Raw genomic sequence first — 12854 nt, 5'->3', positions numbered from 1 at the left:
GTCTAAGGTCTTTTTAGGAGGGAAGGTGACAGAGGGCAGCTGGTGGAGCCACTGCACAGCTGATCACAGGCTGCTTGCCTGCTGGAAACGCTGCTCAGCGTTTCCTCTAGGATACAGCAACAACAAGGGGGGAAATTCATCCTCTACAGTAAGACAGAATAAGCAAGTGTTGTTACACTGCATTTCACAAAACTCTTCTCAAGTCTAAATTAGGAAAAATTCATTATTCGTGTACATCACATGCCATACAACCATGGGATAGGGCTGAGCAGCAGGCGGTCTGATAAGGGCATCGTGGGTGTTTTGCAGCCTGATGTTACTGTCTACAAAGCTGAAAGCCCAAGGTACAAAGCTGCCAGTGAGGACAGCTACGTGGCAAGGGCCGTGTAACCCCACTGCTACACTATACCTGCCTTCCCTAACTCCAGAGGTGCACTCTTCACGCTTCCAGCTGTGCAGGCTCTGGTAGTTGTGATTGCATGCCTACTGCTTTCAAAACCCTAAATTTACCACCAAGCCACATTGCTTTGAAAAGTCGTAACAGATTTGCTGGGGTTTTCTACAGCATTAGTATCATTTTCTTTGAAGGTCCTTTATAACCACAGTTGTCAGCTGTTCAGCTATCACTTTTATTACATCGTTATGTTATGGTCCATTAACACAACTTCTCTTTATCACCTCATTTGCACATTTTAAAGTTCATGATGTATTATACCTCTTTAGCACAATGCAACCATTTTTACTACATTCAACTAAATACTGCCCTTAAGGCCAAAAACTTATTAATCACTGCTTTCGCCACCCCCAATGTGTTGTTTAAAAAATGTCTTTACTAAAAATCTATGCAATAGCTCCTGTCTGCATATGTGGCTTGTTAATAAAACAAAGATTAATAAAAATGCATCTCCTTTAAGAAACAGAGGGTGCAAAGAGCCTTAAAATTTTGAACTTATATTCATTTAAAAAATGTGTCAGAAAAATTGTACAATCTGGACAGATAGGTAACTCCTGCTCACCTGCGTACATCTCAGATATCTATGAATTCTCCCCTGGAGTGTTATTCCTACAAAGTTTGTCTGAAAAGGAAATCAGGCAAACACTAATTCGGAAGTTGGTACTTCACATAATTAGCATAAATCTCACTACAGACAGACAGACACTGCATATACTAAAAAATCACAATTTTCTGTACAGGTCTGAACAAGCTCCATTCTTTAGCATATACTACAGTAAGTACATTATCTACCTTATATAGTTTGATTTGTAATGCAATGTAGTTATAAAGGTAATTTTGCAAAACCAGCATATAAAAACAGATGTATCCAAAATAGTAATTTGTAAACTAGCAAGCAATAGTTCTATATAACATATATCAGAAGATGAAACTGAAAGAAAAGCCACACGAATAGGCAGAACACAAGCTACTTTGTATTATGTACTAACAACATGAATTAGACTGTCTCCCTTCCATGCATTCATCTATATACGTACACTTCTATAATGTGTATATGTGCATATGTGTGTGTGTTCTTGTGTCCAGGTCACTGTTCTCTTTTTTACCTTTACTCTTTCTACCTTGGACATGACCTTTTCCAGTATTTCCACAGTCCAATACCTTGACTACAGCAAAAGTTTGTCTTTTATCCTTCCTCTAGACTGCTAATATTTTTCATTGCCATCATAAACACTTAACTGTGGTTTTCCCTTTTTCTATATAACAGTAGCTGTATGTAATGATAAACACAATCAGGAAAAACATATAGCACAGTATACATTTCATGTGTATAAACCAAGATATGAGTTTGAGGCAAGCCACTTGTCAAATGGATTTTCATTTTATTTTTATACTTGTTCCAAAGAAGGTTCTAATACTATGGAACACAAGAGAACATAAGGAGCTCATGTTTTTTTTCGTGTTTTAATTTTTTCATTTTAAAACCTGATATTAACACTCAGATTTTTTCCTCTTTCCCAGAAGGTATTGCCAATGATAGTATTTACTCACATTTGGGAGAACAGGCATTTGCATGAGATTTCCATACCGGTAAGGACCAAACTGCTATCCTGGGTTTGAACATCGCATTCTTGTTTGCTTGCTCATGGTTGAAATAAAGATATTGTATGTGGACAGATGGCACAACAGCATATTTGAAATAATGTCAATAATTTGAAATAGGCATTTGAAAATATCACTGTTCCCTGTCTTTCAAAAAGACAAACAGAGATCCAAAGACAGAACTTCATTATGTTTGAAATCCATCCATTAATTTTGACCTGCACTCAATTATTTAAAAAACAAAAACAAAAAAACACTTATCAGATTAAGATAAAAAAATCCAATTTTTAAAAATTTGGGTGAGATTTAGATGCCAAAGTATTTTTATGCATTGGACTACAGTTCATTGAATGAGATTTTCCCTAACCAAATAACGAGTTACAACAGATCTAGAGCAAAACACAGATTCCAAAGGTCTAATTTTGTTCAGTTTTGCAAACAAATCAGTTCTGGCTATTAAAGAAACACAATGAATCAATGTGTTCTTATATGATAACATGAACTACAGAAAAAAGAAATTCAGTTTGCCTACATGCTACAGTCTGAGTAAAAGAAGTAACAGCAGTAATGAGAAATAATTTAACTTTCATTCCAAAGTTCACTGGTAAAGTAAATACATTTCTTTAGCAGTTACTTTTATATATTAGATGTTATATTAGAAAATCAGAGGTCAGATTAAACTCATATTTACAGGTGGGTTCTGTCAGTCAGCAACTCCATCATTCATACATTGTTCCTGTGGCTTATCTCATCACCCATGTCATCTCAAAGAGTTAAAGTTTGCACTGCAATATCAAGTAAGTTCACGGGCAGGAGGATGGGGTGGGGGGAAGACAGGCTCTTTTTTTTTTTATTTATTTAATGTATTTTTTAAAAAACAGACTAAGGTTTGAGTTCTTATCTGCAAATTGCTGTTTATGTAGTTATTTCAGGGAGTCCTGTTGTGTTAAAATCAGATCTAAATGTCTTTATAGAGAGATATTTTCTTCTGTTTTGTATTTGAACATCCTTCTGTTCAACAGCTTCCTTTCAACTTTTTATTATCATGCCACCTGTTTTCTTACACTAAAATGCTCAGGATCAACATCCCACTATGTATTTAAATGCTTGTTCATGAATGCCATTGGATGTAAAGTGCAGATGCAAAAACAAAATACAGAGACATCAGAAATTTTAGAGAAGTTAATACATTCTAAGCTGTCATACCATGTAGTGCTAGATGGAATATCAATGCAAACTTACTTTAATACTGACAGCACATCATGAATACTGTGTCCTTACAACAGTTTGTATCCCCAGGCAGAGATAAGAAGTTAGATATCATCTACACAGACCAAAAATGATAGGTCAATAAGCCAGTAAAATGAGATTATCATACCCACTTCTGGCTGTAATGCCTTGTGATTGCCCGAGATCGCCAAGTTGTAGGAAGACCATGCAACATTAACATTATCCAAAATTATTCCAAATTCCCTGGAAGTTTGAGAGATTCAGAGCAAAGTACTTTGCATACATTAGTTTAGAAGTGGATGTTTATTCAGGTGCAAAATTCTAACACCTAGCTGCTAATTTGCATCATCAAACTAAATCAGCTCTAGAGAAGTCTGAAATCCTTAGCATGTGGTAAAATCTCTGAGGCAGCTACATTCCTGCTCCTGAGCATGTATAGAGCCACCTAAATCTGTACAATACTCCCTGGTCATCTCATACTTAGACCCCAACAAGATGCATAAATTCCCCAGTGTCCTCCATACAGCACCTGCTCCAATGGATGTGGTCAAAATACGTCTAAACTTTCAGAGACCGAACTGAGAGCTATTTTAATCAAAGCTTGAGTTTGGAAAAGTTGATTAAAGTTGCTTTCTTAGGAAGTGTGACAGATTTAAATGCCCATAGTGGAGAAGGGATTACGAAGCCAGATCTCCAACTTCCCAAGAGATATCTTATCCTCTAAATTACTATGCTTGCAGTCTGATCTCCTGTTCTTGAGCTGTTTCACCTGGCTATAGTAATTAAATACACACTGAGCTGAGCTACACAACACACAAGAACTGCTCTCCAACTAAAGGTTTAAATGACTCACATAAGAGACTAAAGATTTGCATTTCATTCCCAATGCACAATTGGTATCTAAAACAAAAGCGAACAGACTGCATCATGAAATCTTTTAGCCCTCTCCTTACAGCATAATGCTTAGGACATTTTCCTGGAAGACTGAGTCCAACTATTCCTTCATTCTGACTATCTCCATGTGGTGTGAAGTCATCACCACTTATTCCAAGAAAGAAAAATAATTGGTAAAATGCAAAGCCATGAGTCTCTGAGGAGACAGACATCTAACTCTGAGCTGGGGGGAGGAGTCTGGAGTCAAGTTTAAATTACAGCTTTCTTTATGTCATGCTGGTTTTGTTCTGGAGGGGTTTTCCAGTTTAAGAAGCTCCTTGTTCAATATGCTGGACTCCATTAAATACATTTTATTCCTCCATGTGCCTGGAATTTAATTTGAAGGGTAGGAAGTCCTTAGAAGTTTCATATTGAACTCGTGCAATACTGTCGTGCTGCTTTCCTTGCTCCTGATAATGCTGTAAAATGCTACATTTTTTTACTATTACCATTTTAAAAAAAAGGAGATACATTTTGTCTTTTCCAAAATGAACTTAATGTTGTGCTCAACCATGCTCTTATCTGCCACAACTCTGTGTGCCTTGTACACAAGCATTACAAAGCCTTGCACAAAATGTGAAGCTTTGAGCGTGAAAAATACATATTTTAATACTCTTTTTAAAGGCTAGAGTTTGTCAGTATTATTACTTAATCGAATGCTTCAAAGATATAATCTGGTGCAAAGAAACTTCTCTTTATACTCTTAGGTTATAAGTATGGACTAAAGCAAGAATTTCTTTGTCTGCACTATTTACCCTGCTTTGTATGGGGACAAACAGGATTTTCTATGAAACAGGTAAAATGAAAGAGTACATTTTATATACAGGCAGACAAGGACATAGGTGAGAAGAATCTTTCAATAACTCATGACAGGTGTGAATATGACTGAGAAAGTTCATAGGATCAGATGACAACCCTAATTATGAGCATACTGCTAAGGCAACAATTGCACATTTCGCAAGATCCTAAGAAAAGAATATTTATTGGTCCACAGCAAGGAAAAATAAAAATCCTGAACACAACACCTTTTCCAAAGCTGCAGCTATAGCCTATCCCTCCAACATATGGCCCTTCCAAAAACTCTCTTAGTCCTTCAAAAGATTTCACTGACTCTTATCAGCTTGTTTTCAAGCAGTTAGGCCTAGATTTTTTCACAGATTTTTCACAGAAAAAAAACCCAACCCATAGCATAGCAAAGATATGGACTGGTGAGAAAACTGTTTTGGGTTTGTGATCTTTTATTTCTGCTCTTCATAATTAACATACACCTACATAAGTTACTTGTGTAGGATTTATGCAAGTGTTGGGTGAAGGGTGCTTGCTTCTTTAAAATTAAAGATTGAAAATTAACAGAAATATCGTGTGAGATAAGCGAGCTCTCCAAGGATACCACTTTAGGTACATCTGAACAAATACAATAATACCGCCTGGAACTGTTTTCTGTCTGCCTTCATGGGGCTATATGGTGAAGCTATCTGCTGTCTGCTCTCAAGACAAACACAAGAACTCATAGATCAGGAGGAATAAGAAGTAAAAGTGACTTTAAGCTAACTTTGCATTTCTGAGTCCTTACACTGGAAGGCATCTTCAGTCCCCAGAACAGGTAACCCAGACAGCATCTGGGGACCTGTTCAAGTAACAGCCTTCCTGAACTGAAGCACTGCCTTCTTTGGCCTGTTCTCTGACCCCATAAAAGGGTCTGTTTTGTAATCTTTACTCAATCAGAATTTCTTGCTTAACCGCTCATTAATCCTGCAGAGGTACCATAACTATACGTATCTGCCTGGGGACTGGTTTGTTTTAAAATCACTGGCATTTTGTTTGCAAGAGGAATGTCTACCAGTATAGACTGCTAATATTTGCTCTGATTTTTTTTTTAGTTTTGATGTATGCTCCTTTTTCATCCTTTCATAAACACCAGCAAAAATTCAATCGCTGAAAGGCTAAACAGAAGTGAGTAGTGTACCATACAGATGCTTTTCAGTGGAAGAAAAACATCTTTTCTTCTGAATAGAATCATAAGGGCCATGTAAATACAATCAAGGACAAAAACCCCACCGGATTTTAAAAGCTTGGACCGGTTACTCATAGACAATGAAGTTTCTAGGAGGCTCAAGGCAAAGTAACATAGCTCCTTTACATCTAAAAATAAGAAACTGTGACAACTACCTGGCTTGCTACCTCTCTGGATTGCCCTGCAGCTTCAGCTGCAACCTGCAGCAGGTAACACCCTGTCCTTTCCTAGTAAGTATATGCAAAATATTCTGCATGTGCTAGGCCACAATTGAAGCAAAGGTGACACTCATTTGTTGTGAAAAATCTGTAAAGGAAATAGTAATAGCAGGCAGCCTGGAAACAGGGCCAGACATTGTTCAGAGAGGTCCCTTCTGATAAGGACAAAAGCCCAGCTGTCAGCTGTCTCAACCTGCAGATAAAGAACTATAGGAGCCGCTGTTTGGGAAAGATCAGGATTTCATAGGGAGAAGGAAAAGAGATCACAGTCGCACAGAAGAGTAGGTTTAACTGTTCTACCATGACCCTCACTAACTCAGGGACTGACTGCCTGCAGGCAGAAGTCTGCAGGGAGCAGGGAGGAAACGGCTGGAAGTTGTTTCCTGCAAGTACAAGTCTCAGAAGCAACAACATGTGGTGTTGGTCCTCAATCTTGTAACCCAGCTGTGAAGGCCAGGTAAAAATTTTTGCGTTCCTCATATTTCTGCATTTAGGAATGCTCTCTTAAGTGTGTGTATATATATACACACACATATACGCATATGCTTTTTTCTAAATTAATGGAAGAAACTGAAATACAGGCTGAGCACAAGGCCACAGTGCGTCCGAATGGAGCATTCTCTGCAGCGCATCTTGCTGCTGTGTAACAGGATTATACAAGGGATAAGAGCGATGGGGTGTATCACAAAGCAAGGAAAAGGAGAAAAGAGCCACCTATGCAAATATTTTACATGCATTAACTTAATGCTTGTTCATATAAAACACACTAAAAGATGCCAAATTGTTTCTTTCCAAGTAAAAATACAAATACAAATCTGTTTGTTTAGATTAACAGAAGACTGACTAACATAGTTTTGCCAAAACTTTTCATAAGTGCATTGAAATGTACACAAAACTAACATCATACTGGTCTATGTTTGCAGTAGATCTTTAAGGAGAAAACGTACAAGACTTAGGTAAATTTTGTGCAGACCATGCCCTCAAAAACACATGACCTCTTAAAAGCCTCAGCTGTCTTCCTTTGAAATGCACTCCTATCAAATGAGGGATGATACGCCACCATAACACATGGTAAGCATACCAAAGAAGAAAGAAAAAACAAACCCCCAAACGGGCAATGTGTAGCTTCGCTCAGGCATGAATAAGGCATGCTTTGATGCAATTGCACGTTATCTTTTTAATTTATGTTCAAGTAGTTTACAACAATCAGAGTCAAATGAAACCAAAGACAGGAAACCTGCACTCGTGCAACTTAAACTCAATGTGGTAATAAGGATGGCTCTTTTTATGAGTATCATAACGAGCAGTAACCAAACAATCAAGATTGACTAATGAACTGATCTGGGGTCTTTGGTGATAGCCTTCTGTACTGCATACTGGAACTAGAACACTACATTGTAATGTTAATTAGGTAAATAACAGTTGGTATGCAAAGAAGTTCTCTGGTACACTTTAATATTACAAAGAAGGGAACAGATCCCCATGGCTGCTCTTAGGCACAGCATAATTGTAAAAAATTGGACCATTTCTGTAAGTATGATTAACCAAATTAACTACCATTTGTTTTGGACAATGTCACGGGGAAGGAAACTGAAGTCTTACAGGCTTTTTAATTTTCTAAATATATTCATATTTCAGTTATTAGCTCTATATAAACTAAAAATCCAAATGACTACAGTTTTGAAGTCTCCTCTCTCTCCTCTCTCCCATACCCTATAGTTTTTTCCAAAACGCACGTACCACTAAAAGATCTATAATCTCTGCTTACACAATGTAACGTGATTATTTTTTTTTTTTTTAAACTAAGCATCATTGGGGGGTGGAGGGGAAGTGTAAAATAATTGACCCTGGGATTATAGATGTAGCAAAACCTAGGTACTGGAAAATTATCTTTCTTGCTTCTGTGGCTCAGTTATTTTAACATCAGATTCAGGCAAGGTAAGAAGTATTACGTATAAGTCAACAGTTACCGATTATCTTTCACAGTTTTGGAAAATTTGTAGAACAACAGTGGATTTGTAGTTATGTACCATATACAAGTTACCGTAAGCCCATGAAAGAAATGCAAAGAGATTAGCATGTTAATAATGTGAATTAAAGAAAAAGGGAAAGAGTTAAGGTTCAACAAATAAAGTTCACTCAGACTCCTGGGGCTTACTCAAGTAAGAGTAGTTGCTCTCCTCAGAGCAGCAACTCCAGCAACACCCATTGTATAATCAGTTTTATTGGAACATTGATGTTGGTGCTCAAGACTACACAGGAGTATATAGAATATCTGCATGTGTCATGCTTAATTAATATTTAATGGATCCAAACTTTGGAAATTTGTTGGCGGTAGAGAATGAAATACAGCATGTGAAACTTTTTAGCTGTATTTTCTATTTAAGGTGCTTTGGGGAAAATTAAGCAATCTATAGTCATAAAAGGGGTTTTCCTCTATAATTCACAATTAATATTGAACCTGTTAAATACATGAAAAGGAAAAAGAAATTTTTGAAGAATTGAACGTTCTGTCAAGATGCATGCAGCCTGAAACTACAATACTGTTTTGTGATATGGAAAATAATGCACTTTTTTTGTGAACCTGTATATCACTTTCACCTCTTCACTGTTTGCAGAACTGCAAAGAGATCATCAACAAAAGAGGAAGACATGAGGATAAGCCTTCTGCTAATAGTGAGTTCTTATTTTACAGTATGCTTTTTAAGTATTGTTTTGAACTATTTTAAAGATACTAAAGAACGTTAAAGAAATACTCGCAGTTTGTTTGCTCTTTTTTTTTTATTAATACTAGCAAACATGTATTTTCTCTCATATTTTTCAAAAATGCTGTCTCCCTCTCCCAAAAGAAATCTAAAGAAAATTCAGCCTGAGGCATTTACCCATCTGGAAAATTTCATGTCAAATGGTAAACATTCATCAAGGTTTTACACACCACTTCACCAGATATAAAAAAGAAAAATTCGCCTGCATATAAATATAAACGCATTTATATCTTTATGTGACCATCCAGGCACAAGTAAATAGGTCTCATACAGGACAATATCTTATCTAATAGACAGATTGTATTTTTGCTTGAATGGGCAAAATTTACATAACTGTAATACATTCTACATCTTAAGTATTTTGCTATGACCTGCTTATTCCTGCTCTTCACAAGCACAAAATAGCCACCAGATGAAGGAAAGTTAGATAGTCCTTCTATCAAATTTTGCAAACCTACAAGATAAATGTAGGAGCACACCCCCCCCCCCCAAAAAAAAAAAAAAAGAAACTTAGGAGTGGGAGAAAAGGAATAATCTCAAAACAAACAGCATAAGTCCCTTGAGGTTGATCCTCAGACCCAATTAGGTTAATAGAGTTACGCTGATTTGCTCCACTTGCAGAACTGGTGTTCAAGTCTGTGGGTTCAAAGATGCAAGAGAAACATACTGAACCTTGTTCCTAGCTAAGTCTTGGTTCTAATCGTACCTTATTCCTAGTTAAATATATATTGAAGGACATGCAACCTCCTGCCACTAGAATGCTTCTAGATACTTCTCCCGGTAGTGGAGAATTACTCTGATCTCATGTCTTACTGGCGGTGATCTTTTAAATCTTCCAATCCCATCATAAAATTAACATATACTTGCTTCTCAATCCTGTCTCAAAGCTCTAGCTGCAAATCCAAGCCTGCACACACAATCACCTTCAGTGGTTTCTCAGCACTTGGTTCTTTTGATGAGTCAGAGATCACTGCTCTGAGTGGTATCCAGCCTGCAGTTTGAACATTATGGAATTATAGCATATTTTAAGCATAGAATCCTGGGATTGCCATCATGGTACATGTAGTTATCAAACAGGACTTGAAATACATGCATGCTGTCAGAATTTTCACCACTTTGGTTTCTAGACTAGTACAAGTCATACATGTGTATCACAGTGATTAAAGAGCTAGTGGCTGGTCTACACCAATGTACCCATAAAATGTTATTATGAACAGACCTTCATTAGTGAGGGAAACAGGAGGAGTGAAATAAAAAAAGCTTGGGATAAAGAACATGTCTAGTACCCTTAAAATAAATTTTCACTGAGAGTTAATTATGGTTTTTACAGGTTTTCTCTCTAACTTCTCTGCCAGCCAACAAAAACTCTCAGATCCAAGATCTAGGAGACTTCAACCAACAGGTAAGTCTGAGAGAGGGGTTTGACCTCAGTTTACTTCAGTACAGGTTTAATGATTCGGTCCTGAGGATGTGAGCATAGGAGTTCACAGACCTTCAGTTCATTCACTGAGGCTTCCCTCCAGCTCAGCTACATTCTCTTGTTTCCTCTTCCTGCCCTTTTTTATTAGAAACACCTTACACTGGCTTGATTTTTACAAGCTGGGCTATTTAGACGTATTTCTACATACATAGCAATTCAAAATAAAGGCTTGACCTAACAAGTCCTCCTCCTGACATGCTGCCCACTAGTCAAGGAAAAAAAAAAAAAAAAAGATACATGAAGTTTCTGTAGAATCTGGTGAAGTAGATAGGACTCCTGACTTTGGAGAGACATGAGAATGCAGTAGTTCTATGACAGATTTCAAGCAACAGCAGATAGTTATCAGAGGATGCCCCTTTGAGCCCAAGGGGGGGAAAACAAATAAAAAAAATTTTTTTGAGAATGCATATGAAAAAGCTCATAAATTCATAGGCATATGACCTAAATTTAGTAAGAGGAGTCTGACACTTTCTGTTTCTCACTGGCTACATTTAGATGAGAAAGGAGAGGTAGTGAAGAAATAGCAGCTCCTAGAACAAGTGAAGACAAAGATGTGGGGCTGGTGCCCACACCCACTCTGCTGACAGATTCACGGCTCAGAATTTTTGAAGAATACAGTGACAGGGAGAAAAATCAGAAGGCATTAATTACCACAGCAAGGGAAGAAACAGGTAGGTGCATTAGCAGTTACATTATAATGTAAAGCAAATCCTCCCCCTGTTATAATCTCATTTTGATGTTGAAATTAAAGCCTGAAGAATTATGGTTTTCCACTCTTGCCTCCCAGATATCCGAAAGAGAATTGAAGCTGGGAGAAAAAGTGAGCATAGAAACAGCAGACGATTCTATCTGGCAGCAGCATGTGCAACAACTAGCACAAGCAGAGCAGAATGTACAAACACAGACATACATGCTTATATATGTTTTCACTATAAGCACTTGCTGACATCAACACCACCACTCAGAAATTTTAAGAAAAAGCCAATGTATTAAGGCCACTATCATCTATGTCACTATTCGAATCGGGAATTTTTCAAATCTCAGTATTGCAGGTCTGAAAAACTACCTAATGTTGACAGGACACAACAGAACTATTCATCTGTGGTTCTTTTATGCTTTTGTTACTTCTTAGAGCTTAATCTCTGTATAAGTCAGAAAAAAACACTTCAAAAGAAACACCTGAAAAGCCTCTTTCCTCTTCCGGTCTGGACCTTGCAGAACGTGACACGTTGGTCACATTCTAGTGCAACTGATGCCTCAGTTACTGCTAAGATCACTTATAGCTACCACAAGGTTCCTGCCCTGCCGCCAGATTAGTTGTTCCTAACTTATGTTTATCACTTCTTATCCTATCCTGTGGTTAAGCTGGTTACAGCAGTTTCTGAGCAAAGACTCTAAGCCTCAAGTAAATAAGGAGTTAGCATTTCCTCTTTTCTGGGATTCAGTAACGTCAAGGGGAAAAAATTCTCCTCTACCTCCATAAAGAATAATAAAGTACTGTTACACTGCTTTTCACAAAACTCTGCTCCAGTCCAAACAAGGCATGTCCACAGGAGTGACTGTGTGTCAGCAAAAGGAACAAGAATCCTTTAAAAGAGAAATGACTAGAGGCAAGCTGCTGCAGGAGCTACAAAGAGAACTGCCAACAAGTCAAACCAGCTTCTAGAGTAGCACAACAGCCAGGGCTGGTCTGCAGCTGAGCTGGTGCTGCAGGAGGTTATAGCAAACTACATTGCCCATTATCTCAATAAGGAGAGGGGGAGGAGGAAAGGCACGGCTGATAACAGCTGAGGAAACAGCAAGCTAGGGAAATGCTGAAGCAGCTGCTTGGCAGCAAACAGGCAGCAGCAGAAAGTACCCATCACGATGAAAAAGAAATGCATGTACACAGAGTAATGCACTTCCAATTCACTTTCTACCTTAATTAGAATTAATTTTTGAGGTCCTAAGAGAAATCCACCTTCCACACGGCTGCGCCTGCAGTAATAAGGATTAAATCAATCTTTTCTTCCTTCAGCTCCCCACTGGGAGCAAACATATGCCTTCTGAGAGGGTTTGACCCATTTCCCATCTGCCAGTGACCAAACCACAGGTGGTGAAGTGAAGCATTGTCACCCCTTTACGAGAAGGTGGAAAGAGACCTCCTGAAATTAGGATT

At 37.8% G+C, this 12854-nt stretch overlaps 1 protein-coding gene across 1 annotated transcript in view; it reads right to left on the bottom strand.

Moving 5' to 3' along the window:
* The window catches only part of AKAP6 (A-kinase anchoring protein 6), a 294212-nt gene that overhangs the window by 259994 nt on the left and 21364 nt on the right, over nucleotides 1-12854 (bottom strand). The gene's annotated exons all lie outside the window — the stretch shown is intronic.

The sequence above is a fragment of the Larus michahellis genome, chromosome 4, assembly GCF_964199755.1.
Source record: "Larus michahellis chromosome 4, bLarMic1.1, whole genome shotgun sequence".
In the NCBI taxonomy this organism is placed as follows: Eukaryota; Metazoa; Chordata; class Aves; order Charadriiformes; family Laridae; genus Larus; species Larus michahellis.
Note: the sequence above shows the minus strand (reverse complement) of the source record. Positions and strands in the feature narration are given on the sequence as shown.